Below are 5,825 nucleotides of genomic sequence, written 5' to 3'. Positions count from 1 at the left end.
TATTTTCCAATTATTTCTAAGACAATCACAAGCTGGTTTCCCATTTGACTGACCACCTCTGTTATGTTAGCATTCTGCAATGTGTCCTGGGTAGTCTTTTCTCTTCTACTAACAACTCTGCAAAATCATAAGGCAATTGATGGATAAATAATTGGGTTTTATGATTTCTTCTACTCTCCTTCTACAAAGTCATTTTAAAAATGAACCTTTAACTCACCGTCCAGATAAACCAATTTCACTTAAAAAAAAAAAAAAAAAAGTCTGTCCTTCTTAAATTTTTCTGAAAATAATTTATTTGTATGACAAAAAAAGTGGAAAAGACACAGAAAGAGAGAAACAAACCTTAGTAAAATAGAAATACTGCATGGGAACAGTCAAAACGACAGCAGAGAATATTTGACTTATTAATTCCTTACATATGACTTCCCAGAATGAGGAACTCTTGTAGGAAGTCCTCCTTCCCATTTTTGTCTCCAGAAAAGATCAGTCCATATATTAGTGTGTTCGTCATTGTTCTTTATACTCACAAAACAGCACAGTGTTCAGCATGAGGGTGTATGAAATTCTTTTTTGCCCCAGGAATTGCCCATGTTCTGATCTAAGATGTTTCCCTGCAAGAGCTAGCCCAGAGCTTGCCATGACACTGCTCCAGGACTCAGCGATGAGACTTGCTTTGACTATCCTGGATCCAGAAGCAAGAATGCTGGCACTGAATGCCAGTGTGGACCCTGCCAGAAACATATTTCCTACCCGTCACCCCAATTCTTCACAGCCAGAGAAAATAAAGTAGCGGATTCATAGTCCCATTTAATGAGAAATATCTGTTGCTCCTTTATTCAAGGGGACTTTCTGCTCCCTAGATATACTGAAAAGAATTTCAGGACATTAGCTTTTTGTAGAAAACTAGCAGAAATGCTAGGAGAAGAGGCATCTACATGTGACAACCAATGAAATTACACATTCTCACTTTCCATTATAATTGTTCTTTACATGTTTATGTTCAGATTCACAGACGTGAACCAAAACTGTTTTAAACTTAGACCTATTGCTAAACCTCAAAACCTGTGGTCACCGTTTGAGTTGCTATCACCCCATCATGGAGCTCCACCAAACATTAGTGCTTATGATCAACACTTTATTTTACTCGCAGTTTTAACAAGGACTTGGCTGGGCTGTTCTTATATGCAATCTTTCACATTGTGTCAATCAGATTCAAGGGGTCGAAAATATCAGCCCACCCTTCAATGGGAGGAAGGGCAAAGGATCTGCATACATTTTTTAACACCAATAGTCACTTTTCCTGAAGACCTTTCAAGAAATAGACCTTCCATCTTTGACTATGTTTGACTATATTTTTCTTAACTCATTCACTCTAAGCCCAGGAAATAAACAATGTTACCTAACTTGTCAGAAACATATATATGCCACACAAAAATTTCACTCCCTTTTTCTTGGATATATTTTTTATAACAATCATTTCATATTTTTTAAAATAGGAAAATTTCAAAACAGTCAATAAGCAAATTTAAGTAAAAGTTTACAAATCCTCTTTTTTCCCCCCCAATATGGCAGGTAAGAGGCAGGGCTAGCATGCCTCTTCACTCGGAAGGACAGAACAGTATGTGGAGAGTCACACTGTGAACTTTTGTTCCACGAACCACCACAGGAACATACCAGGAGAACTGAAAGAATTCACGGATCCTTTGAAAGAAGCAGAATGCCACGACACTTAAAAATACATTGAGATCACTTAAGTGTGGTCAGGACAGTGTGGTATCCTGGAACATAGAGCCATTGGCCTGAGAACCACGCTCTCTCCCTGACAGTGGCCACAGCCCCACCCAAGGAGAGCTTTTGTTCACCTCTTTGTGAACATGGATGTAAACATCTAAACAATGATAACAGAAAGTGAGAATGTGTGATTTCGTTGGTTGTCACATTTGGACGCCGTGAGACAGGTGAAAAACTGTGAGCTCCCAGAGTAGGAGAGGGGGTAAACCTGCCTCCAAACACACATCCCCCTGGGAAATCTGAAAAAACAGATCCTGGGAGAAGGATTTAACCTCACCTAGAGCTGGAACAAATTTACGGAGCCGAGCAAAATAGGAAGCAGAAGCGGCAGCAGACAAAACCTTGTGGACATTCCCAGTCTCCAACTCAAGCCCAGGGAAGCCATCCCTGTGGGTGTCTCATAGGGACCCTCAGTGATGGCAGCCAGCGGAATTAAGGAGGGGTAACAGGGTGAAAGAAGCTCCCAACTGCATTTTGTGATCATTTCAAGTGGGCATGACCCCCACTTGAACAGAATCGGGGATGAATAAGAACTGCAGCAGATAGGAGTGCAGGCATGGGGCACCCACCATCACAGCCAGATGGGGAGAGGCATGGCCTAAAAGCAGTGCTTGCTTTCTCAGTAAGGAAGCTTATGGCCTGGGGCAAGCCAGAGTTCTGCATGCAGGCTGCCTGGATCTAACCCAGCTGGCTGTTAGTGGGGCACTGCGGGAGTGAGACCGGCCTCGCCAACCGCATGGGAACTGAGTGAGGTATTTTCCTACCAGCTATCCCCCACCCCCCAGTGAACTCTCCTGCGCAACAAGAGTGCTTCAGCGCCTCCTCCTCTGTTTTTCCCAGTGCCAGGGAGTCCTTGAGATACCGGATGTCTTCGGAGCAGCTGAGCTCAGGCAGGCCTGTCCCCCGCATCAGGGCGAAGAGGTGGAGGCAGAGAAGCCCCAGGATGATGCAAGCCCTTTCACCGTAGCCCCGGAACCTTTCAAATTTCTCTATTGTTAGTCTTCCCCTGCTCAACCACATGGACAAAGTCACAGGTGAGGATGAACGGGACACGCTCCCGGTTGATTCCAAACTTCGTCTTGGAATTCCCCAGAAAGTGGCCAAAATCAATGTGGAACAGTGGCCCACTCGCTCGGATCATGATGTTGTCGCTGTGCCAATCACCGATGCCCAGCACTGTACGTGGCCACACAGTACAGGCCACCCAGGTTCTTCAGCCAGTTGAGCGGGGCGTCCTTGCTGCAGGCGGCTGTGGCTGCCATGTTGCTCTTGTTGGGTTGGATGTTGGCGCTGGAGGCTGGGTGGAACGGCACCTCAATCAAGGCTGTGTGTTCTCTGGTGGGGAGGTAGCCTCAGGGGTCATCCTCAGGTCCAGCCTCCACTACTTCCACAGGACATCCACCAGCTGGATTGTCTGCAGGGTCAGCATGTCCTGCCTGAGGTCATCATCGTTCTTAAGGATGATGCTCACCCTGCCACCACTGCCTGCCTCCTGGTTGCTGTACAAGATCCACAGCGTCTTCATCTTGGAGTCCATGAGGGTATGCTGCTCCAGGCAGATTTCAGCCAGCAGGGTGCTGGGGTTGAGTGGGGACTGCAGGTGGAAGTGGCTCTGGGTGAGTGAGTGAGGGTATTACTTAAAATACCCTTCTGTGTTTAGAAAGAGTCAAAAAAATTTAAGTTTATCAAGTAAAAATATTACAGTAAGCTAAGGTTAATTTACAATTGAAGAAAGAAAAGCATTTCATAAATTTAATGTAGCTTGAATGTGGAGTGTTTATAAAGTCTACAGGAGTGTACACTAATGTCCTTGGCCTTCACATTCACTCACCACTCACTCACTTACCTAGAGCAACTTCCAGTCCTGCAAGCTCCATTCCTAGTTAAGTGCTCTATACAGGTATACCCTTCCAAAAATATTTTATACTATATTTATTGTACCTTTTCTATGATTAGATATACAAATATTTACCACTGTGTTTCAATTACCTAAAGTACCTATTACAGTAACACATGCTACAGGTTTATAGCTTAGAGCAATAGGCGATACCATATATCCCAGCTGTGTAGTCAGCTCTACCGTCCAGGTCTACACCAGGACACTCTATGATGTTTGTAGAAGGACAAAAGTGCCTAAGACCTTATTTCTCAGAACATATTCCCATCACTTAGATGGGAATTCATCGCTTGGATGAATGACCATGATTAAAATCATTAATGGTATACGAGTAATCAGTAAGGCATAAGTGTATTACATTTTTATAAGTAATTATTAAGCATAAATAACTAACTTTCCTTGCAAAGTTATCTCTTATTGAGATAATATTGGGTTAGGGGACAATTATGGTGTCTTGATTAAAGGAACTAATAAATCATATTTTGTTAGGTTCTTGTCGGGGTTTACCTCCTCAGGGATCAGATTTGCTATGCATGAGACTCATGCTCTTCTGAAATGTGAAGAGGTGATTATGAAAAGGGAAGTTCAAAGGTAAAGTCTCCCTCTCAGGTCCATTTTTGGGCCCATCAACTTTAGGAAATAGTAACATGGAAGCTGAAGTTTTAGAAATTAATTCCCTTACACCACCATCCATATTCCCTGGAAAGTCCTCCAAGCATACACCCCGGAATGCAGAAATCTGCAAGGGAGAAACGACCTGAAGGAAGGTCTGTCCTAATTTCCCTTGGAGAAGAGGCCAATCGGCGATTCTGAAATCTGGGCTGGGAGAGGCTTCAGAGTCCCAGAAGGTCACCCAAAAGATCCCTTACGTAAGCACTCCAGGGGCAAGGGTGAGGCTGGAAAAGCCAGCATAGAGATGGTTTACTGAAAGATGGTAGAGCAAGAGGCAAAATCAGGAACCAAAAGCACAACGTGTAACTGGGAAAGTAGTTAGACGGAACAAGTTCATGATGAACAGCAGAGTGGGGAGGCAGGTGAAAAGGTGCTTTCCGAGGGGTCAGCCCTTCACAGAGACAGAGACATAAGCCAGGCACCATCTGCACCAGCGTCTGAAATCATACTTTCAGTTCAGCCTTAGCCCGGGCAATGTCAACCCGGAGCTTAGAAGGTACAACCCAACAATTTAAGGGAAGATGTCGTGATGGCTAATTCCCATTGTCAGCTTGCCTAGGCAATGGTGTCTCCTTGTTTGGCCAAACACTGATCCAGCTATTGCTGTGATGATATTTCTTAGATGCAATTAACACTGAAATCAGTAGATGTTGGGTAAAGCGGATCACCTTCCATAATGTAAATGGGCCTCATTTGATCAGTTGAGGACCTTAAGAGGAAAGGATGAGGTTTCTCAGAGAAGAAGAAATTCATCTTAAGGCTATAAAGTAAAACCCGTACCACAGTTTCAAGCCTTTAGACTTGAGCTGCAACATCAACTCTTGCCCAAATCACCAGCCTGCCAGCCTGCCCTATACATTTCAGGCTTGTCAGTCCCACAGTTGGGTGAGCCAATTCCTGAAAATCTCTTTCTGTCTGTTTCTCTGTCCCTCTGTCTCTCTCCACACACACACACACCACACACACACACACTATTTTCTGGTGACCGCTGAGTAACGCCGACATCTTGAATTGGGATGCCTGATTCTAAACCATTTGCCATATGTGAATGCTATGATTGGGCAAGTCAATGGATTTCTCTAAGCCTCACTTTCTCATCTCAAAATAGGAATACTGCTGACACCCATCGCACTGTATCGTTGTAAAGGATCAGTGAGATCATACACATGCAAGTCCTGGCACATACGAAGAGGTTGGCAAATGAAAGAATTTCATATCCTCTTTCCTCCCCGTGTACAAAATTAGCACAGCCTCCTGCTGCCCCACGGCGTTCCTCGGATTGGCTCTTGGTGCATTTTGTGGAGCATCATGACACTTGCATGTTTAATTCCATCATCTCAACTAGGGATAATGTTAGTATGTTTGCATAAAAAAAACTACATGGCTTCACAAAACAAAACAGTAATGACAACAAAAAAACTGTTGAAATAAATATGATGTATTATTTCCAGGTTTTCATTAGTAT

The 5,825-nt window shown here is 43.8% G+C and overlaps 1 pseudogene; it reads right to left on the bottom strand.

Annotated features, from left to right (window-relative positions):
• Window positions 1-507: 507 nt before the first annotated feature.
• LOC117062875 lies at window positions 508-2,988 on the bottom strand (annotated as a pseudogene).
• Between the last annotated feature and the right edge of the window lie 2,837 nt (window positions 2,989-5,825).

This window comes from Trachypithecus francoisi, unplaced genomic scaffold, assembly GCF_009764315.1.
Source record: "Trachypithecus francoisi isolate TF-2019V2 unplaced genomic scaffold, Tfra_2.0 Lachesis_group17, whole genome shotgun sequence".
NCBI classification, from domain to species: Eukaryota; Metazoa; Chordata; class Mammalia; order Primates; family Cercopithecidae; genus Trachypithecus; species Trachypithecus francoisi.
Note: the sequence above shows the minus strand (reverse complement) of the source record. Positions and strands in the feature narration are given on the sequence as shown.